The sequence below is a fragment of the Ranitomeya imitator genome, chromosome 4, assembly GCF_032444005.1.
Source record: "Ranitomeya imitator isolate aRanImi1 chromosome 4, aRanImi1.pri, whole genome shotgun sequence".
Lineage (NCBI taxonomy): Eukaryota > Metazoa > Chordata > Amphibia > Anura > Dendrobatidae > Ranitomeya > Ranitomeya imitator.
In genome coordinates, this window is record NC_091285.1 from 91,107,098 (window position 1) to 91,130,996 (window position 23,899).

The 23,899-nt window shown below is 40.5% G+C and overlaps 6 non-coding genes across 6 annotated transcripts; all 6 read left to right on the forward strand.

The window, feature by feature from the left end:
- Positions 1-4,998: 4,998 nt before the first annotated feature.
- TRNAI-UAU (transfer RNA isoleucine (anticodon UAU)) lies at positions 4,999-5,080 on the forward strand. The gene has a single exon. It is a non-coding gene; the product is annotated as a tRNA-Ile (tRNA).
- Positions 5,081-5,794: 714 nt separating this feature from the next.
- TRNAL-UAA (transfer RNA leucine (anticodon UAA)) lies at positions 5,795-5,876 on the forward strand. The gene has a single exon. It is a non-coding gene; the product is annotated as a tRNA-Leu (tRNA).
- Positions 5,877-6,104: 228 nt separating this feature from the next.
- On the forward strand, positions 6,105-6,186 carry TRNAL-UAG (transfer RNA leucine (anticodon UAG)). The gene has a single exon. It is a non-coding gene; the product is annotated as a tRNA-Leu (tRNA).
- A 720-nt stretch (positions 6,187-6,906) lies between these two features.
- TRNAL-AAG (transfer RNA leucine (anticodon AAG)) lies at positions 6,907-6,988 on the forward strand. Its single transcript has one exon. It is a non-coding gene; the product is annotated as a tRNA-Leu (tRNA).
- Positions 6,989-15,064: 8,076 nt separating this feature from the next.
- On the forward strand, positions 15,065-15,146 carry TRNAL-UAG (transfer RNA leucine (anticodon UAG)). The gene has a single exon. It is a non-coding gene; the product is annotated as a tRNA-Leu (tRNA).
- A 7,967-nt stretch (positions 15,147-23,113) lies between these two features.
- Positions 23,114-23,195, forward strand: TRNAL-UAG (transfer RNA leucine (anticodon UAG)). Its single transcript has one exon. It is a non-coding gene; the product is annotated as a tRNA-Leu (tRNA).
- The last annotated feature ends 704 nt before the right edge of the window (positions 23,196-23,899 follow it).

The following is a 23,899-nucleotide window of genomic DNA, read 5'->3' on the forward strand; positions in this document are numbered from 1 at the left end:
CTAATTAAAGCTGCCAAAAAGGAAACAGAGAAGCACATTGCTAAGGAGAGTAAAACTAATCCCAAACTGTTCTTCAACTATATCAATAGTAAAAGAATAAAAACTGAAAATGTAGGCCCCTTAAAAAATAGTGAGGAAAGAATGGTTGTAGATGACGAGGAAAAAGCTAACATATTAAACACCTTCTTCTCCACGGTATTCACGGTGGAAAATGAAATGCTAGGTGAAATCCCAAGAAACAATGAAAACCCTATATTAAGGGTCACCAATCTAACCCAAGAAGAGGTGCGAAACCGGCTAAATAAGATTAAAATAGATAAATCTCCGGGTCCGGATGGCATACACCCACGAGTACTAAGAGAACTAAGTAATGTAATAGATAAACCATTATTTCTTATTTTTAGTGACTCTATAGCGACAGGGTCTGTTCCGCAGGACTGGCGCATAGCAAATGTGGTGCCAATATTCAAAAAGGGCTCTAAAAGTGAACCTGGAAATTATAGGCCAGTAAGTCTAACCTCTATTGTTGGTAAAATATTTGAAGGGTTTCTGAGGGATGTTATTCTGGATTATCTCAATGAGAATAACTGTTTAACTCCATATCAGCATGGGTTTATGAGAAATCGCTCCTGTCAAACCAATCTAATCAGTTTTTATGAAGAGGTAAACTATAGACTGGACCACGGTGAGTCATTGGACGTGGTATATCTCGATTTTTCCAAAGCGTTTGATACCGTGCCGCACAAGAGGTTGGTACACAAAATGAGAATGCTTGGTCTGGGGGAAAATGTGTGTAAATGGGTTAGTAACTGGCTTAGTGATAGAAAGCAGAGGGTGGTTATAAATGGTATAGTCTCTAACTGGGTCGCTGTGACCAGTGGGGTACCGCAGGGGTCAGTATTGGGACCTGTTCTCTTCAACATATTCATTAATGATCTGGTAGAAGGTTTACACAGTAAAATATCGATATTTGCAGATGATACAAAACTATGTAAAGCAGTTAATACAAGAGAAGATAGTATTCTGCTACAGATGGATCTGGATAAGTTGGAAACTTGGGCTGAAAGGTGGCAGATGAGGTTTAACAATGATAAATGTAAGGTTATACACATGGGAAGAGGGAATCAATATCACCATTACACACTGAACGGGAAACCACTGGGTAAATCTGACAGGGAGAAGGACTTGGGGATCCTAGTTAATGATAAACTTACCTGGAGCAGCCAGTGCCAGGCAGCAGCTGCCAAGGCAAACAGGATCATGGGGTGCATTAAAAGAGGTCTGGATACACATGATGAGAGCATTATACTGCCTCTGTACAAATCCCTAGTTAGACCGCACATGGAGTACTGTGTCCAGTTTTGGGCACCGGTGCTCAGGAAGGATATAATGGAACTAGAGAGAGTACAAAGGAGGGCAACAAAATTAATAAAGGGGATGGGAGAACTACAATACCCAGATAGATTAGCGAAATTAGGATTATTTAGTCTAGAAAAAAGACGACTGAGGGGCGATCTAATAACCATGTATAAGTATATAAGGGGACAATACAAATATCTCGCTGAGGATCTGTTTATACCAAGGAAGGTGACGGGCACAAGGGGGCATTCTTTGCGTCTGGAGGAGAGAAGGTTTTTCCACCAACATAGAAGAGGATTCTTTACTGTTAGGGCAGTGAGAATCTGGAATTGCTTGCCTGAGGAGGTGGTGATGGCGAACTCAGTCGAGGGGTTCAAGAGAGGCCTGGATGTCTTCCTGGAGCAGAACAATATTGTATCATACAATTATTAGGTTCTGTAGAAGGACGTAGATCTGGGTATTTATTATGATGGAATATAGGCTGAACTGGATGGACAAATGACTTTTTTCGGCCTTACTAACTATGTTACTATGTTACTATGATTATCCATTTTCCACCTTGAAGAAGTTAAAATGTAGGAAAATTCACTAAACTTACTCTAAGGAAGCTTTTTTCATGTAGTATATTAAGATAGCATGGCCGAGCGGTCTAAGGCGCTGGATCAAGGCTCCAGTCTCTTCAGAGGCGTGGGTTCAAATCCCACTGCTGCCAGTAGGTCTTCGGAACATTTTGATCTAATTCTAATGATTTTGTATTTGCATGAGTGTGTGGGTTTCTGTTTAGGAAAAGACAGTTGATAGAATCATTACAACAGACCTGTAGGTTTAAATCCCACTGCTGCCAGTAGTAAGAGTTCCTTAAAACCTTTTTATCTTATTCTTATACATACGCTAACATACAAAATTAACATATGCTTTAATCCCACTGCTGCCAGTATTATGCGGTCTTGAAATGTTTTTGTACTTATTCTTATGATTTTGCTAACATGCAAATTAACATGTGATTTAATCTTTTGTATTTGTATAATTTTTTGGTTTTCAGTTAAGATAAGGAATCTTAAAAATCATGCTGCTAAAGGTAGAATGGCTGAGCAGTCTAAGGCGCTGGATTAAGGCTCCAGTCTCTTCAGAGGCGTGGGTTCAAATCCCACTGCTGCCAGTAGGTATTCAGAACCTTTTGATCTAATTCTTATGATTTTGTATTTGCATGAGTGTGTGGATTTCTGTTTAGGAAAAGACAGTTGATAGAATCATTGGTTTTTCCTATTGTTTAGAGACTTAACCATTTTACAACAGACCTGTAGGTTCAAATCCCACTGCTGCCAGTAGTAAGAGTTCCTTAAAACCTTTTTATCTTATTCTTATAACTATGCTAACATACAAAATTAGCATATGCTTTAATCCCACTGCTGCCAGTATTATGAGGTCTTGAAATGTTTTTGTACTTATTCTTATGATTTTGCTAACATGCAAATTAGCATGTGATCTAATCTTCTTTTGTATTTGTATGATTTTTCGGTTTTCAGTTAAGATAAAGACCGTTGATAGAATCATTGCTTTTTCCTAATGTTTAGAGACATGCCCTTTTTCCAACATGCACTAATTTTAAATGTTGTCAAATGTACTTCACTTACTCTAAGGAAGCCTACTTAATCATGCTGAGTATGACTCAGCAGTATGAGTTCTTGAAAATCTTTTGATCTTATTCTTATAATTATGAAAACAGACAAAATTTGCATGTGCTTTCATCCCACTGCTGCCAGTATGATATGTGCTTGAAAATTGTTTTGAACTTACTCTTATGATTTTACTAACATACAAACTTACATGTGTTTTAATCTTCTTTTGTATTTGCTTAAGTGTTTTCTTTCTGGTTAAGATAAAAACAGTTGATAGAATTATTGTTTTTTTCCTAATATTTAGAGACATGTCTGTCATGATATGTACTTTTGCCCTGTCCTGTATTTGAATAATATGCCATTTGATGTATGTAACTGTTCTCTGGTTTCTATTAGCTGTAATTTATGTATTTTCTTGTGCTGGGAGTTCACCTGTAACAATATGTCTCCTTCCCCCAAAACTTGCAGCCCTAAGCTATAATGTAATTAAGGTTTGTCAACACCACTAGTGAAGAATAGCCATTCTTTCTCACAGCAGGTGGCTAGTCATATGTACATACTAGATAGACTAAGAGGAACCGACCAGTCTAGAATCTTCAGGTGGACCCAACCATTGAATAGAAGGTGTGACCCCCACCTTCATGGGCGGATCCCAGGAGCTCAGACAATCCATTCTTATTTTTGAGATCAGATGTGAGTTGATCCTTAAAGGGGAAGGAGTGGGGATTCTTAGCTGAGGCAAGACCCCACGTCCATCTGTGACTGCGGAAGCGAACGGGATGAGACTTGAGCTGAGGACATATCTCGTCGTTTGTGAGATTGTTTTGGGATCCCTTGGACTCATGTGGACTATTGCTTTGTTAGCTGGCACAAGGATTATCGGGAGGTGCCCCCGAACCTGTTCTGTTGGACTCGTGGAAGGACTATTGTTTCGTTTATCGGGTGCGGGATTACTGGAAAGCACCTCCAGATCTGTTTATTTACTTGGGCTTATTGTGGACTTCTGGTGGACTTGAAGGACATTATGGATATTTGATGTTGTATGCTCCCTGCTTTAATAAATCTCATTGGATCATCCCTCGGCCTGTTGTCCCTTCCTGCTCTGCTGTACACCCCGTCACAAACTGGTTGGCAGCAGTGGGATCAGAGCAGAAGGAATGGAGGACAAAGGCCCATCAACATTGGGAACCAGCACCGCAGAGTACAAGAGCTGGACTGCGATGAACCTACAAACAAAGGCCCATGAAGTAGGAGTCCGTTTTAAAGGACTCTCCAAGGAGCAGCTAATTGAGGCTTTGGAAGGAGTTCGCCTGCAAGATGACACTGAGGAAGGATCCTCACAGCAAATGGAGGAAAGACTGCAGCCGGAGGTAAATACCCAAAAAAGTCAGTGGGTTGTGTGGTACGAGGAGGAGTTGGCATTTCTGGGAGAAGAGGCCACCATAGACGATAAGAGGAAGGCCATTCACAGAGCTCAGGAGATGGCATTGCTGGAGCAGATCGCTTTGGAAGCAGCTAGAAGCTCCAGACAGACTGTAACCTCAGCACCCACCATGAGGGAACTCCCCAGAGTGTCCCACAAAGACTTTAAGCCCTTTAATGAGGCTGCAGGCGACATTGAGGGCTTCTTCCAGGACTTTGAGCATCAGTGTTGATTAATGGAAGTCTCGGAAAGGGAGCGAGTTCGACATCTTGTGGGGTTCTTAGAGGGTGGAGCTGCTGAAGCCTATAGAGCTATGGACCCTCGGGCGAACTGTGAGTATGCGGCGATTAAACAGACTATTCTAGAACATTATGCTATGTTAAACCTTGTTATCTTATTCTTATAATTATGCTAACATACAAAATTAGCATATGCTTTAATCCCACTGCTGCCAGTATTATGCGGTCTTGAAATGTTTTTGTACTTATTCTTATGATTTTGCTAACATGCAAATTAACATGTGATTTAATCTTTTGTATTTGTATAATTTTGCCGTTTTCAGTTAAGATAAGGAATCGTAAAAATCATGCTGTTAAAGGTAGCATGGCCGAGTGGTCTAAGGCGCTGGATTTATGCTCTAGTCTCTTTGGAGGCGTGGGTTCAAATCCCACTGCTGCCAGTGTATTTTTACTTTGAAACTTTTTAGCTTATATTTATGATTTTGCTAATAGAAAAATTAGCATGTGTTTTATTATTTTGTATTTGTATGAGTGCATGCAAAAGACAGTAGATAGAATCATTGCTTTTTCCTTTTTGCTTAGAGACCTATCCATTTTCCACCTTGAAGAAGTTAAAATGTAGGAAAATTCACTAAACTTACTCTAAGGAAGCTTTTTTTATGTAGTATATTAAGGTAGCATGGCCGAGTGGTCTAAGGCGCTGGATTAAGGCTCCAGTCACTTCAGAGGCGTGTGTTCAAATCCCACTGCTGCCAGTAGGTCTTCAGAACATTTTGATCTAATTCAAATGATTTTGTATTTGCATGAGTGTGTGGGTTTCTGTTTAGGAAAAGACAGTTGATAGAATCATTGTTTTTTCCTATTGTTTAGAGACTTAACCATTTTACAACAGACCTGTAGGTTTAAATCCCACTGCTGCCAGTAGTAAGAGTTCCTTAATACCTTTTTATCTTATTCTTATATATAAGCTAACATACAAAATTAGCATATGCTTTAATCCCACTGCTGCCAGTATTATGCGGTCTTGAAATGTTTTTGTACTTATTCTTATGATTTTGCTAACATGCAAATTAACATGTGATTTAATGTTTTGTATTTGTATATTTTTGCGGTTTTCAGTTAAGATAAGGAATCGTAAAAATCATGCTGAAAAAGGTAGCATGGCCGAGTGGTCTAAGGCGCTGGATTTAAGCTCCAGTCTCTTTGAAGGCGTGGGTTCAAATCCCACTGCTGCCAGTGTATTTTGACTTTGAAACTTTTTAGCTTATATTTATGATTTTGCTAATAGAAAAATTAGCATATACTTTAATCCCACTGCTGCCAGTATTATGCGGTCTTGAAATGTTTTTGTACTTATTCTTATGATTTTGCTAATATGCAAATTAACGTGATTTAATCTTTTGGATTTGTATAATTTTGCGGTTTTCAGTTAAGATAAGGAATCGTTAAAATCATGCTGTTAAAGGTAGCATGGCCGAGTGGTCTAAGGCGCTGGATTTAGGCTCCAGTCTCTTTGGAGGCGTGGGTTCAAATCCCACTGCTGCCAGTGTATTTCTACTTTGAAACTTTTTAGCTTATATTTATGATTTTGCTAATAGAAAAATTAGCATGTGTTTTATTATTTTGTATTTGTATGAGTCCATGCTTTGCTGTTTTGCAAAAGACAGTAGATAGAATCATTGCTTTTTGCTTAGAGACCTATCCATTTTCCACCTTGAAGAAGTTAAAATGTAGGAAAATTCACTAAACTTACTCTAAGGAAGCTTTTTTCATGTAGTATATTAGGGTAGCATGGCCGAGCGGTCTAAGGCGCTGGATTAAGGCTCCAGTCTCTTCAGAGGCTTGGGTTCAAATCCCACTGCTGCCAGTATGTCTTCAGAACATTTTGATCTAATTCAAATGATTTTGTATTTGCATGAGTGTGTGGGTTTCTGTTTAGGAAAAGACAGTTGATAGAATCATTGTTTTTTCCTATTGTTTAGAGACTTAACCATTTTACAACAGACCTGTAGGTTTAAATCCCACTGCTGCCAGTAGTAAGAGTTCCTTAAAACCTTTTTATCTTATTCTTATACATACGCTAATATACAAAATTAGCATATGCTTTAATCCCACTGCTGCCAGTATTATGCGGTCTTGAAATGTTTTTGTACTTATTCTTATGATTTTGCTAACATGCAAATTAACATGTGATTTAATCTTTTGTATTTGTATAATTTTGTGGTTTTCAGATAAGATAAGGAATCTTAAAAATCATGCTGCTAAAGGTAGCATGGCCGAGCGGTCTAAGGCGCTGGATTAAGGCTCCAGTCTCTTCAGAGGCGTGGGTTCAAATCCCACTGCTGCCAGTAGGTCTTCAGAACCTTTTGATCTAATTCTTATGATTTTGTATTTGCATGAGTGTGTGGATTTCTGTTTAGGAAAAGACAGTTGATAGAATCATTGGTTTTTCCTATTGTTTAGAGACTTAACCATTTTACAACAGACCTGTAGGTTCAAATCCCACTGCTGCCAGTAGTAAGAGTTCCTTAAAACCTTTTTATCTTATTCTTATAACTATGCTAACATACAAAATTAGCATATGCTTTAATCCCACTGCTGCCAGTATTATGAGGTCTTGAAATGTTTTTGTACTTATTCTTATGATTTTGCTAACATGCAAATTAGCATGTGATCTAATCTTCTTTTGTATTTGTATGATTTTTCGGTTTTCGGTTAAGATAAAGACCGTTGATAGAATCATTGGTTTTTCCTAATGTTTAGAGACATGCCCTTTTTCCAACATGCACTAATTTTAAATGTTGTCAAATGTACTTCACTTACTCTAAGGAAGCCTACTTAATCATGCTGAGTATGACTCAGCAGTATGAGTTCTTGAAAATCTTTTGATCTCATTCTTATAATTATGAAAACAGACAAAATTTGCATGTGCTTTCATCCCACTGCTGCCAGTATGATATGTGCTTGAAAATTGTTTTGAACTTACTCTTATGATTTTACTAACATACAAACTTACATGTGTTTTAATCTTCTTTTGTATTTGCTTAAGTGTTTTCTTTCTGGTTAAGATAAAAACAGTTGATAGAATTATTGTTTTTTTCCTAATATTTAGAGACATGTCTGTCATGATATGTACTTTTGCCCTGTCCTGTATTTGAATAATATGCCATTTGATGTATGTAACTGTTCTCTGGTTTCTATTAGCTGTAATTTATGTATTTTCTTGTGCTGGGAGTTCACCTGTAACAATATGTCTCCTTCCCCCAATACTTGCAGCCCTAAGCTATAATGTAATTAAGGTTTGTCAACACCACTAGTGAAGAATAGCCATTCTTTCTCACAGCAGGTGGCTAGTCATAAAGCAGATAGATGAAGCTGCAACCCATAATGAGGTCCTGGTTATGGGGGACTTTAACTACCCGGATATTAACTGGGAAACAGAAACCTGTGAAACCCATAAAGGCAACAGGTTTCTGCTAATAACCAAGAAAAATTATCTTTCACAATTGGTGCAGAATCCAACCAGAGGAGCAGCACTTTTAGACCTAATACTATCTAATAGACCTGACAGAATAACAAATCTGCAGGTGGTTGGGCATTTAGGAAATAGCGACCACAATATTGTGCAGTTTCACCTGTCTTTCACTAGGGGGACTTGTCAGGGAGTCACAAAAACATTGAACTTTAGGAAGGCAAAGTTTGAACAGCTTAGAGATGCCCTTAATCTGGTAGACTGGGACAATATCCTCAGAAATGAGAATACAGATAATAAATGGGAAATGTTTAAGAACATCCTAAATAGGCAGTGTAAGCGGTTTATACCTTGTGGGAATAAAAGGACTAGAAATAGGAAAAACCCAATGTGGCTAAACAAAGAAGTAAGACAGGCAATTAACAGTAAAAAGAAAGCATTTGCACTACTAAAGCAGGATGGCACCATTGAAGCTCTAAAAAACTATAGGGAGAAAAATACTTTATCTAAAAAACTAATTAAAGCTGCCAAAAAGGAAACAGAGAAGCACATTGCTAAGGAGAGTAAAACTAATCCCAAACTGTTCTTCAACTATATCAATAGTAAAAGAATAAAAACTGAAAATGTAGGCCCCTTAAAAAATAGTGAGGAAAGAATGGTTGTAGATGACGAGGAAAAAGCTAACATATTAAACACCTTCTTCTCCACGGTATTCACGGTGGAAAATGAAATGCTAGGTGAAATCCCAAGAAACAATGAAAACCCTATATTAAGGGTCACCAATCTAACCCAAGAAGAGGTGCGAAACCGGCTAAATAGGATTAAAATAGATAAATCTCCGGGTCCGGATGGCATACACCCACGAGTACTAAGAGAACTAAGTAATGTAATAGATAAACCATTATTTCTTATTTTTAGTGACTCTATAGCGACAGGGTCTGTTCCGCAGGACTGGCGCATAGCAAATGTGGTGCCAATATTCAAAAAGGGCTCTAAAAGTGAACCTGGAAATTATAGGCCAGTAAGTCTAACCTCTATTGTTGGTAAAATATTTGAAGGGTTTCTGAGGGATGTTATTCTGGATTATCTCAATGAGAATAACTGTTTAACTCCATATCAGCATGGGTTTATGAGAAATCGCTCCTGTCAAACCAATCTAATCAGTTTTTATGAAGAGGTAAGCTATAGACTGGACCACGGTGAGTCATTGGACGTGGTATATCTCGATTTTTCCAAAGCGTTTGATACCGTGCCGCACAAGAGGTTGGTACACAAAATGAGAATGCTTGGTCTGGGGGAAAATGTGTGTAAATGGGTTAGTAACTGGCTTAGTGATAGAAAGCAGAGGGTGGTTATAAATGGTATAGTCTCTAACTGGGTCGCTGTGACCAGTGGGGTACCGCAGGGGTCAGTATTGGGACCTGTTCTCTTCAACATATTCATTAATGATCTGGTAGAAGGTTTACACAGTAAAATATCGATATTTGCAGATGATACAAAACTATGTAAAGCAGTTAATACAAGAGAAGATAGTATTCTGCTACAGATGGATCTGGATAAGTTGGAAACTTGGGCTGAAAGGTGGCAGATGAGGTTTAACAATGATAAATGTAAGGTTATACACATGGGAAGAGGGAATCAATATCACCATTACACACTGAACGGGAAACCACTGGGTAAATCTGACAGGGAGAAGGACTTGGGGATCCTAGTTAATGATAAACTTACCTGGAGCAGCCAGTGCCAGGCAGCAGCTGCCAAGGCAAACAGGATCATGGGGTGCATTAAAAGAGGTCTGGATACACATGATGAGAGCATTATACTGCCTCTGTACAAATCCCTAGTTAGACCGCACATGGAGTACTGTGTCCAGTTTTGGGCACCGGTGCTCAGGAAGGATATAATGGAACTAGAGAGAGTACAAAGGAGGGCAACAAAATTAATAAAGGGGATGGGAGAACTACAATACCCAGATAGATTAGCGAAATTAGGATTATTTAGTCTAGAAAAAAGACGACTGAGGGGCGATCTAATAACCATGTATAAGTATATAAGGGGACAATACAAATATCTCGCTGAGGATCTGTTTATACCAAGGAAGGTGACGGGCACAAGGGGGCATTCTTTGCGTCTGGAGGAGAGAAGGTTTTTCCACCAACATAGAAGAGGATTCTTTACTGTTAGGGCAGTGAGAATCTGGAATTGCTTGCCTGAGGAGGTGGTGATGGCGAACTCAGTCGAGGGGTTCAAGAGAGGCCTGGATGTCTTCCTGGAGCAGAACAATATTGTATCATACAATTATTAGGTTCTGTAGAAGGACGTAGATCTGGGGATTTATTATGATGGAATATAGGCTGAACTGGATGGACAAATGTCTTTTTTCGGCCTTACTAACTATGTTACTATGTTACTATGTTACTATGTTAGTCATATGTACATACTTGATAGACTAAGAGGAGCCGACCAGTCTAGAATCTTCAGGTGGACCCAACCATTGAATAGAAGGTGTGACCCCTACCCCCCTTCATGGGCGGATCCCAGGAGCTCAGATAATCCATTCTTATTTTTGAGATCAGATGTGAGTTGATCCTTAAAGGGGAAGGAGTGGGGATTCTTAGCTGAGGCAAGACCCCACGTCCATCTGTGACTGCGGAAGCGAACGGGATGAGACTTGAGCTGAGGACATATCTCGTCGTTCGTGAGATTGTTTTGGCATCCCTTGGACTCATGTGGACTATTGCTTTGTTAGCTGGCACAAGGATTATCGGGAGGTGCCCCCGAATCTGTTCTGTTGAACTCGTGGAAGGACTATTGTTTCGTTTATCGGGTGCGGGATTACTGGAAAGCACCTCCAGATCTGTTTATTTACTTGGGCTTATTGTGGACTTCTGGTGGACTTGAAGGACATTATGGATATTTGATGTTGTATGCTCCCTGCTTTAATAAATCTCATTGGATCATCCCTCGGCCCGTTGTCCCTTCCTGCTCTGCTGTACACCCCGTCACAAACTGGTTGGCAGCAGTGGGATCAGAGCAGAAGGAATGGAGGACAAAGGCCCATCAAAATTGGGAACCAGCACCGCAGAGTACAAGAACTGGACTGCGATGAACCTACAAACAAAGGCCCATGAAGTAGGAGTCCGTTTTAAAGGACTCTCCAAGGAGCAGCTAATTGAGGCTTTGGAAGGAGTTCGCCTGCAAGATGACACTGAGGAAGGATCCTCACAGCAAATGGAGGAAAGACTGCAGCCGGAGGTAAATACCCAAAAAAGTCAGTGGGTTGTGTGGTACGAGGAGGAGTTGGCATTTCTGGGAGAAGAGGCCACCATAGACGATAAGAGGGAGGCCATTCACAGAGCTCAGGAGATGGCATTGCTGGAGCAGATCGCTTTGGAAGCAGCTAGAAGCTCCAGACAGACTGTAACCTCAGCACCCACCATGAGGGAACTCCCCAGAGTGTCCCACAAAGACTTTAAGCCCTTTAATGAGGCTGCAGGCGACATTGAGGGCTTCTTCCAGGACTTTGAGCATCAGTGTTGATTAATGGAAGTCCCGGAAAGGGAGCGAGTTCGACATCTTGTGGGGCTCTTAGAGGGTGGAGCTGCTGAAGCCTATAGAGCTATGGACCATCGGGGGAACTGTGAGTATGCGGCGATTAAACAGACTATTCTAGAACATTATGCTATGTTAAACCTTGTTATCTAATTCTTATAATTATGCTAACATACAAAATTTGCATATGCTTTAATCCCACTGCTGCCAGTATTATGCGGTCTTGAAATGTTTTTGTACTTATTCTTATGATTTTGCTAACATGCAAATTAACATGTGATTTAATCTTTTGTATTTGTATAATTTTGCGGTTTTCAGTTAAGATAAGGAATCTTAAAAATCATTCTGCTAAAGGTAGCATGGCCGAGCGGTCTTAGGCGCTGGATTAAGGCTCCAGTCTCTTCAGAGGCGTGGGTTCAAATCCCACTGCTGCCAGTATGTCTTCAGAACCTTTTGATCTAATTCTTATGATTTTGTATTTGCATGAGTGTGTGGATTTCTGTTTAGGAAAAGACAGTTGATAGAATCATTGGTTTTTCCTATTGTTTAGAGACTTAACCATTTTACAACAGACCTGTAGGTTCAAATCCCACTGCTGCCAGTAGTAAGAGTTCCTTAAAACCTTTTTATCTTATTCTTATAATTATGCTAACATACAAAATTAGCATATGCTTTAATCCCACTGCTGCCAGTATTATGAGGTCTTGAAATGTTTTTGTACTTATTCTTATGATTTTGCTAACATGCAAATTAGCATGTGATCTAATCTTCTTTTGTATTTGTATGATTTTTCGGTTTTCGGTTAAGATAAAGACCGTTGATAGAATCATTGGTTTTTCCTAATGTTTAGAGACATGCCCTTTTTCCAACATGCACTAATTTTAAATGTTGTCAAATGTACTTCACTTACTCTAAGGAAGCCTACTTAATCATGCTGAGTATGACTCAGCAGTATGAGTTCTTGAAAATCTTTTGATCTTATTCTTATAATTATGAAAACAGACAAAATTTGCATGTGCTTTCATCCCACTGCTGCCAGTATGATATGTGCTTGAAAATTGTTTTGAACTTACTCTTATGATTTTACTAACATACAAACTTACATGTGTTTTAATCTTCTTTTGTATTTGCTTAAGTGTTTTCTTTCTGGTTAAGATAAAAACAGTTGATAGAATTATTGTTTTTTTCCTAATATTTAGAGACATGTCTGTCATGATATGTACTTTTGCCCTGTCCTGTATTTGAATAATATGCCATTTGATGTATGTAACTGTTCTCTGGTTTCTATTAGCTGTAATTTATGTATTTTCTTGTGCTGGGAGTTCACCTGTAACAATATGTCTCCTTCCCCCAATACTTGCAGCCCTAAGCTATAATGTAATTAAGGTTTGTCAACACCACTAGTGAAGAATAGCCATTCTTTCTCACAGCAGGTGGCTAGTCATATGTACATACTAGATAGACTAAGAGGAACCGACCAGTCTAGAATCTTCAGGTGGACCCAACCATTGAATAGAAGGTGTGACCCCCACCCCCCTTCATGGGCGGATCCCAGGAGCTCAGACAATCCATTCTTATTTTTGAGATCAGATGTGAGTTGATCCTTAAAGGGGAAGGAGTGGGGATTCTTAGCTGAGGCAAGACCCCACGTCCATCTGTGACTGCGGAGGCGAACGGGATGAGACTTGAGCTGAGGACATATCTCGTCGTTCGTGAGATTGTTTTGGCATCCCTTGGACTCATGTGGACTATTGCTTTGTTAGCTGGCACAAGGATTATCGGGAGGTGCCCCCGAATCTGTTCTGTTGAACTCGTGGAAGGACTATTGTTTCGTTTATCGGGTGCGGGATTACTGGAAAGCACCTCCAGATCTGTTTATTTACTTGGGCTTATTGTGGACTTCTGGTGGACTTGAAGGACATTATGGATATTTGATGTTGTATGCTCCCTGCTTTAATAAATCTCATTGGATCATCCCTCGGCCCGTTGTCCCTTCCTGCTCTGCTGTACACCCCGTCACAAACTGGTTGGCAGCAGTGGGATCAGAGCAGAAGGAATGGAGGACAAAGGCCCATCAAAATTGGGAACCAGCACCGCAGAGTACAAGAACTGGACTGCGATGAACCTACAAACAAAGGCCCATGAAGTAGGAGTCCGTTTTAAAGGACTCTCCAAGGAGCAGCTAATTGAGGCTTTGGAAGGAGTTCGCCTGCAAGATGACACTGAGGAAGGATCCTCACAGCAAATGGAGGAAAGACTGCAGCCGGAGGTAAATACCCAAAAAAGTCAGTGGGTTGTGTGGTACGAGGAGGAGTTGGCATTTCTGGGAGAAGAGGCCACCATAGACGATAAGAGGGAGGCCATTCACAGAGCTCAGGAGATGGCATTGCTGGAGCAGATCACTTTGGAAGCAGCTAGAAGCTCCAGACAGACTGTAACCTCAGCACCCACCATGAGGGAACTCCCCAGAGTGTCCCACAAAGACTTTAAGCCCTTTAATGAGGCTGCAGGCGACATTGAGGGCTTCTTCCAGGACTTTGAGCATCAGTGTTGATTAATGGAAGTCCCGGAAAGGGAGCGAGTTCGACATCTTGTGGGGCTCTTAGAGGGTGGAGCTGCTGAAGCCTATAGAGCTATGGACCATCGGGGGAACTGTGAGTATGCGGCGATTAAACAGACTATTCTAGAACATTATGCTATGTTAAACCTTGTTATCTAATTCTTATAATTATGCTAACATACAAAATTTGCATATGCTTTAATCCCACTGCTGCCAGTATTATGCGGTCTTGAAATGTTTTTGTACTTATTCTTATGATTTTGCTAACATGCAAATTAACATGTGATTTAATCTTTTGTATTTGTATAATTTTGCGGTTTTCAGTTAAGATAAGGAATCTTAAAAATCATTCTGCTAAAGGTAGCATGGCCGAGCGGTCTTAGGCGCTGGATTAAGGCTCCATTCTCTTCAGAGGCGTGGGTTCAAATCCCACTGCTGCCAGTATGTCTTCAGAACCTTTTGATCTAATTCTTATGATTTTGTATTTGCATGAGTGTGTGGATTTCTGTTTAGGAAAAGACAGTTGATAGAATCATTGGTTTTACCTATTGTTTAGAGACTTAACCATTTTACAACAGACCTGTAGGTTCAAATCCCACTGCTGCCAGTAGTAAGAGTTCCTTAAAACCTTTTTATCTTATTCTTATAATTATGCTAACATACAAAATTAGCATATGCTTTAATCCCACTGCTGCCAGTATTATGCGGTCTTGAAATGTTTTTGTACTTATTCTTATGATTTTGCTAACATGCAAATTAACATGTGATTTAATCTTTTGTATTTGTATAATTTTGCGGTTTTCAGTTAAGATAAGGAATCGTAAAAATCATGCTGTTAAAGGTAGCATGGCCGAGTGGTCTAAGGTGCTGGATTTAGGCTCCAGTCTCTTTGGAGGGGTGGGTTCAAATCCCACTGCTGCCAGTGTATTTTTACTTTGAAACTTTTTAGCTTATATTTATGATTTTGCTAATAGAAAAATTAGCATGTGTTTTATTATTTTGTATTTGTATGAGTGCATGCGAAAGACAGTAGATAGAATCATTGCTGTTTCCTTTTTGCTTAGAGACCTATCCATTTTCCACCTTGAAGAAGTTAAAATGTAGGAAAATTCACTAAACTTACTCTAAGAAAGCTTTTTTCATGTAGTATATTAAGGTAGCATGGCCGAGCGGTCTAAGGCGCTGGATTAAGGCTCCAGTCTCTTCAGAGGTGTGGGTTCAAATCCCACTGCTGCCAGTAGGTCTTCAGAACATTTTGATCTAATTCAAATGATTTTGTATTTGCATGAGTGTATGGGTTTCTGTTTAGGAAAAGACAGTTGATAGAATCATTGGTTTTTCCTATTGTTTAGAGACTTAACCATTTTACAACAGACCTGTAGGTTCAAATCCCACTGCTGCCAGTAGTAAGAGTTCCTTAAAACCTTTTTATCTTATTCTTATACATAAGCTAACATACAAAATTAGCATATGCTTTAATCCCACTGCTGCCAGTACTATGCGGTCTTGAAATGTTTTTGTACTTATTCTTATGATTTTGCTAACATGCAAATTAGCATGTGATCTAATCTTCTTTTGTATTTGTATGATTTTTCGGTTTTCGGTTAAGATAAAGACCGTTGATAGAATCATTGGTTTTTCCTAATGTTTAGAGACATGCCCTTTTTCCAACATGCGCTAATTTTAAATGTTGTCAAATGTACTTCACTTACTCTAAGGAAGCCTACTTAATCATGCTGAGTATGACTCAGCAGTATGAGTTCTTGAAAATCTTTTGATCTTATTCTTATAATTATGAAAACAGACAAAATTTGCATGTGCTTTCATCCCACTGCTGCCAGTATGATATGTGCTTGAAAATTGTTTTGAACTTACTCTTATGATTTTACTAACATACAAACTTACATGTGTTTTAATCTTCTTTTGTATTTGCTTAAGTGTTTTCTTTCTGGTTAAGATAAAAACAGTTGATAGAATTATTCTTTTTTTCCTAATATTTAGAGACATGTCTGTCATGATATGTACTTTTGCCCTGTCCTGTATTTGAATAATATGCCATTTGATGTATGTAACTGTTCTCTGGTTTCTATTAGCTGTAATTTATGTATTTTCTTGTGCTGGGAGTTCACCTGTAACAATATGTCTCCTTCCCCCAATACTTGCAGCCCTAAGCTATAATGTAATTAAGGTTTGTCAACACCACTAGTGAAGAATAGCCATTCTTTCTCACAGCAGGTGGCTAGTCATATGTACATACTAGATAGACTAAGAGGAGCCGACCAGTCTAGAATCTTCAGGTGGACCCAACCATTGAATAGAAGGTGTGACCCCTACCCCCCTTCATGGGCGGATCCCAGGAGCTCAGATAATCCATTCTTATTTTTGAGATCAGATGTGAGTTGATCCTTAAAGGGGAAGGAGTGGGGATTCTTAGCTGAGGCAAGACCCCACGTCCATCTGTGACTGCGGAAGCGAACGGGATGAGACTTGAGCTGAGGACATATCTCGTCGTTCGTGAGATTGTTTTGGGATCCCTTGGACTCATGTGGACTATTGCTTTGTTAGCTGGCACAAGGATTATCTGGAGGTGCCCCCGAATCTGTTCTGTTGGACTCGTGGAAGGACTATTGTTTCGTTTATCGGGTGCGGGATTACTGGAAAGCACCTCCAGATCTGTTTATTTACTTGGGCTTATTGTGGACTTCTGGTGGACTTGAAGGACATTATGGATATTTGATGTTGTATGCTCCCTGCTTTAATAAATCTCATTGGATCATCCCTCGGCCTGTTGTCCCTTCCTGCTCTGCTGTACACCCCGTCACAAACTGGTTGGCAGCAGTGGGATCAGAGCAGAAGGAATGGAGGACAAAGGCCCATCAACATTGGGAACCAGCACCGCAGAGTACAAGAGCTGGACTGCGATGAACCTACAAACAAAGGCCCATGAAGTAGGAGTCCGTTTTAAAGGACTCTCCAAGGAGCAGCTAATTGAGGCTTTGGAAGGAGTTCGCCTGCAAGATGACACTGAGGAAGGATCCTCACAGCAAATGGAGGAAAGACTGCAGCCGGAGGTAAATACCCAAAAAAGTCAGTGGGTTGTGTGGTACGAGGAGGAGTTGGCATTTCTGGGAGAAGAGGCCACCATAGACGATAAGAGGGAGGCCATTCACAGAGCTCAGGAGATGGCATTGCTGGAGCAGATCGCTTTGGAAGCAGCTAGAAGCTCCAGACAGACTGTAACCTCAGCACCCACCATGAGGGAACTCCCCAGAGTGTCCCACAAAGACTTTAAGCCCTTTAATGAGGCTGCAGGCGACATTGAGGGCTTCTTCCAAGACTTTGAGCATCAGTGTTGATTAATGGAAGTCCCGGAAAGGGAGCGAGTTCGACATCTTGTGGGGTTCTTAGAGGGTGGAGCTGCTGAAGCCTTTAGAGCTATGGACCCTCGGGGGAACTGTGAGTATGCGGCGATTAAACAGACTATTCTAGAACATTATGCTATGTTAAACCTTGTTATCTTATTCTTATAATTATGCTAACATACAAAATTAGCATATGCTTTAACCCCTTTACCCCCAAGGGTGGTTTGCACGTTAATGACCAGGCCAATTTTTACAATTCTGACCACTGTCCCTTTATGAGGTTATAACTCCGAAACGCTTCAACGGATCCTGGTGATTCTGACATTGTTTTCTCGTGACATATTGTACTTCATGATAGTGGTAAAATTTCTTTGATAGTACCTGCGTTTATTTGTGAAAAAAACGGAAATTTGGCGAAAATTTTGAAAATTTCGCAATTTTCAAACTTTGAATTTTTATGCAATTAAATCACAGAGATATGTCACACAAAATACTTAATAAGTAACATTTCCCACATGTCTCCTTTACATCAGCATAATTTTGGAACCAATTTTTTTTTTTGTTAGGGAGTTATAAGGGTTAAAAGTTGACCAGCAATTTCTCATTTTTACAACACCATTTTTTTTTAGGGACCACGTCTCATTTGAAGTCATTTTGAGGGGTCTATATGATAGAAAATGCCCAAGTGTGACACCATTCTAAAAACTGCACCCCTCAAGGTGCTCAAAACCACATTCAAGAAGTTTATTAACCCTTCAGGTGTTTAATAGGAATTTTTGGAATGTTTAAATAAAAATGAACATTTAACTTTTTTACACAAAAAATTTACTTCAGCTCCAATTTGTTTTATTTTACCAAGGGTAACAGGAGAAATTGGACCCAAAAAGTTGTTGTCCAATTTGTCCTGAGTACGCTGATACCCCATATGTGGCAGTAAACCACTGTTTGGGCGCATGGGAGAGCTCGGAAGGGAAGGAGTGCTATTTGACTTTTCAATGCAAAATTGACAGGAATTGAGATGGGACGCCATGTTGCGTTTGGAGAGCCACTGATGTGCCTAAACATTGAAACCCCCCACAAGTGACACCATTTTGGAAAGTAGACCCCCTAAGGAACTTATCTGGATGTGTGGTGAGCACTTTGACCCACCAAGTGCTTCACAGAAGTTTATAATGCAGAACCGTAAAAATAAAAAATCATATTTTTTCACAAAAATTATATTTTTGCCCCCAATTTTTTATTTTTCCAAGGGTAAGAGAAGAAATTGGACCTCAAAAGTTGTTGTCCAATTTGTCCTGAGTACGCTGATACCCCATATGTGGCAGTAAACCACTGTTTGGGCGCATGGGAGAGCTCGGAAGGGAAGGAGCGCAGTTTGACTTTTCAATGCAAAATTGACAGAAATTGAGATGGGACGCCATGTTGCGTTTGGAGAGCCACTGATGTGCCTAAACATTGAAACCCCCCACAAGTGACACCATTTTGGAAAGTAGACCCCCTAAGGAACTTATCTAGAGGTGTGGTGAGCACTTTGACCCACCAAGTGCTTCACAGAAGTTTATAATGCAGAACCGTAAAAATAAAAAATCATATTTTTTCACAAAAATTATATTTTTGCCCCCAATTTTTTATTTTTCCAAGGGTAAGAGAAGAAATTGGACCTCAAAAGTTGTTGTCCAATTTGTCCCGAGTACGCTGATACCCCATATGTGGCAGTAAACCACTGTTTGGGCGCATGGGAGAGCTCGGAAGGGAAGGAGCGCAGTTTGACTTTTCAATGCAAAATTGACAGAAATTGAGATGGGACGCCATGTTGCGTTTGGAGAGCCACTGATGTGCCTAAACATTGAAACCCCCCACAAGTGACACCATTTTGGAAAGTAGACCCCCTAAGGAACTTATCTAGAGGTGTGGTGAGCACTTTGACCCACCAAGTGCTTCACAGAAGTTTATAATGCAGAACCGTAAAAATAAAAAATCATATTTTTTCACAAAAATTATATTTTTGCCCCCAATTTTTTATTTTTCCAAGGGTAAGAGAAGAAATTGGACCTCAAAAGTTGTTGTCCAATTTGTCCCGAGTACGCTGATACCCCATATGTGGCAGTAAACCACTGTTTGGGCGCATGGGAGAGCTCGGAAGGGAAGGAGCGCAGTTTGACTTTTCAATGCAAAATTGACAGAAATTGAGATGGGACGCCATGTTGCGTTTGGAGAGCCACTGATGTGCCTAAACATTGAAACCCCCCACAAGTGACACCATTTTGAAAAGTAGACCCCCTAAGGAACTTATCTAGAGGTGTGGTGAGCACTTTGACCCACCAAGTGCTTCACAGAAGTTTATAATGCAGAACCGTAAAAATAAAAAATCATATTTTTTCACAAAAATTATATTTTTGCCCCCAATTTTTTATTTTTCCAAGGGTAAGAGAAGAAATTGGACCTCAAAAGTTGTTGTCCAATTTGTCCTGAGTACGCTGATACCCCATATGTGGGGGGGAACCACCGTTTGGGCGCATGGGAGGGTTCGGAAGGGAAGGAGCGCCATTTGGAATGCAGACTTAGATGGAATGGTCTGCAGGCGTCACATTGCGTTTGCAGAGCCCCTAATGTACCTAAACAGTAGAAACCCCCCACAAGTGACACCATTTTGGAAAGTAGACCCCCTAAGGAACTCATCTTGATGTGTTGTGAGAGCTTTGAACCCCCAAGTATTTCACTACACTTTATAACGCAGAGCCATGCAAATAAAAAATATTTTTTTTTCCACAAAAATTATATTTTAGCCCCCAGTTTTGTATTTTTCCAAGGTTAGCAGGAGAAATTGGACCCTAAATGTTGTTGTCCAATTTGTCCTGAGTACGCTGATACCCGATATGTGGGGGGGAACCACCGTTTGGGCGCATGGGAGGGCTCGGAAGGGAAGGAGCATCATTTGGAATGCAGACTTAGATGGATTGGTCTGCAGGCGTCACATTGCGTTTGCAGAGCCCCTAATGTACCTAAACAGTAGAAACCCCCCACAAGTGACCCCATATTGGAAACTAGACCCCTCAATGAACTTATCTAGATGTGTTGTGAGAACTTTGAACCCCCAAGTGTTTCACTACAGTTTATAACGCAGAGCCGTAAAAATAAAAAATCTTTTTGTTTTCCCACAAAAATTATTTTTTAGCCCCCAGTTTTGTATTTTCCCAAGGGTAACAGGAGAAATTGGTCCACAAAAGTTGTTGTCCAATTTGTCCTGAGTACACTGATACCCCATATGTTGGGGTAAACCCCTGTTTGGGCACACAGGAGAGCTCGGAAGGGAAGGAGCACTGTTTTACTTTTTCAACGCAGAATTGGCTGGAATTGAGATCGGACGCCATGTCGTGTTTGGAGAGCCCCTGATGTGCCGAAACAGTGGAAACCCCCCAATTATAACTGAAACCCTAATCTAAACACACCCCTAACCCTAATTCCAACGGTAACCCTAACCACACCTCTAACCCTGACACACCCCTAACCCTAATCCCAACCCTATTCCCAACTGTAAATGTAATCTAAACCCTAACCCTAACTTTAGCCCCAACCCTAACTGTAGCCCCAACCCTAACCCTAACCCTAGCCCTAACCCTAGCCCTAACCCTAGCCCTAACCCTAGCCCTAACCCTAACCCTAGCCCTAACCCTAACCCTAACCCTAGCCCTAGCCCTAACCCTAGCCCTAACCCTAACCCTAGCCCTAACCCTAGCCCTAACCCTAGCCCTAACCCTAGCCCTAACCCTAGCCCTAACCCTAGCCCTAACCCTAGCCCTAGCCCTAACCCTAGCCCTAACCCTAACCCTAGCCCTAACCCTAGCCCTAACCCTAGCCCTAACCCTAACCCTAATCCTAGCCCTAACCCTAGCCCTAATGGGAAAATGGAAATAAATACATTTTTTTAATTTTTCTCTAACTAAGGGGGTGATGAAGGGGGGTTTGATTTACTTTTATAGCGAGTTTTTTAGCGGATTTTTATGATTGGCAGCCGTCACACACTGAAAGACCCTTTTTATTGCAAAAAATATTTTTTGCAATACCACATTTTGAGAGCTATAATTTTTCCATATTTTGGTCCACAGAGTCATGTGAGGTCTTGTTTTTTGCGGGACGAGTTGACGTTTTTATTGAAAACATTTTTGGGCACGTGACTTTTTTTATCGCTTTTTATTCCGATTTTTGTGAGGAAGAATGACCAAAAGCCAGCTATTCATGAATTTCTATTGGGGGAGGCATTTATACCGTTCCGCGTTTGGTAAAATTGATAAATCAGTTTTATTCTTCGGGTCAGTACGATTACAGCGATACCTCATTTATATCATTTTTTTATGGTTTGGTGCTTTTATACGATAAAAACTATTTTACAGAAAAAATAATTATTTTTGCATCGCTTTATTCTCAGGACTATAACTTTTTTATTTTTTTGCTGATGATGCTGTATGGCGGCTCTTTTTTTGCGGGACAATATGACGCTTTCAGCGGTACCATGGTTATTTATATCTGTCCTTTTGATCGCGTCTTATTCCACTTTTTGTTCGGCGGTATGATAATAAAGCGTTGTTTTTTGCCTCGTTTTTTTTTTTTTTTCTTACGGTGTTTACTGAAGGGGTTAACTAGTGGGACAGTTTTATAGGTCGGGTCGTTACGGACGCGGCGATACTAAATATGTGTACTTTTATTGGTTTTTTTTTTTTATTTAGATGAAGAAATGTATTTATGGGAATAATATTTTTTTTTTTTTTCATTATTTTGGAATATTTTTTTTTATTTTTTTTACACATTTGGAAAATTTTTTTTTTACTTTTTTACTTTGTCCCAGGGGGGGACATCACAGATCAGTGATCTGACAGTTTGCACAGCACTCTGTCAGATCACTGATCTGACATGCAGCGCTGCAGCCTTCACAGTGCCTGCTCTGAGCAGGTTCTGTGAAGCCACCTCCCTCCCTGCAGGACCCGGATCCGCGGCCATCTTGGATCCGGGGCTCGAGCAGGGAGGGAGGTGAGGAGACCCTCGCAGCAACGCGATCACATCGCGTTGCTGCGGGGGGCTCAGGGAAGCCCGCAGGGAGCCCCCTCCCTGCGCGGTGCTTCCCTGCACCGCCGGCACATCGCGATCATCTTTGATCGCGGTGTGCCAGGGGTTAATGTGCCGGGGGCGGTCCGTGACCGCTCCTGGCACATAGTGCCGGATGTCAGCTGCGATAAGCAGCTGACACCCGGCCGCGATCGGCCGCGCTCCCCCCGTGAGCGCGGCCGATCGGCTATGACGTACTATCCCGTCCAGGGTCAGATAAGCCCAGGGCACCTCGACGGGATAGTACGTCTAAGGTTACAGAGGGGTTAATCCCACTGCTGCCAGTATTATGCGGTCTTGAAATGTTTTTGTACTTATTCTTATGATTTTGCTAACATGCAAATTAACATGTGATTTAATCTTTTGTATTTGTATAATTTTGCGGTTTTCAGTTAAGATAAGGAATCGTAAAAATCATGCTGTTAAAGGTAGCATGGCCGAGTGGTCTAAGGCGCTGGATTTAGGCTCCAGTCTCTTTGGAGGCGTGGGTTCAAATCCCACTGCTGCCAGTGTATTTTTACTTTGAAACTTTTTAGCTTATATTTATGATTTTGCTAATAGAAAAATTAGCATGTGTTTTATTATTTTGTATTTGTATGAGTGCATGCAAAAGACAGTAGATAGAATCATTGCTGTTTCCTTTTTGCTTAGAGACCTATCCATTTTCCACCTTGAAGAAGTTAAACTGTAGGAAAATTCACTAAACTTACTCTAAGGAAGCTTTTTTCATGTAGTATATTAGGGTAGCATGGCTGAGCGGTCTAAGGCGCTGGATTAAGGCTCCAGTCTCTTCAGAGGCGTGGGTTCAAATGCCAGTGTATTTCTACTTTGAAACTTTTTAGCTTATATTTATGATTTTGCTAATAGAAAAATTAGCATGTGTTTTATTATTTTGTATTTGTATGAGTCCATGCTTTGCTGTTTTGCAAAAGACAGTAGATAGAATCATTGCTTTTTCCTTTTTGCTTAGAGACCTATCCATTTTTCACCTTGAAGAAGTTAAACTGTAGGAAAATTCACTAAACTTACTCTAAGGAAGCTTTTTTCATGTAGTATATTAGGGTAGCATGGCTGAGCGGTCTAAGGCGCTGGATTAAGGCTCCAGTCTCTTCAGAGGCGTGGGTTCAAACCCCATTGCTAGGTCTTCAGAACCTTTTGATCTAATTCTTATGATTTTGTATTTGCATGAGTGTGTGGATTTCTGTTTAGGAAA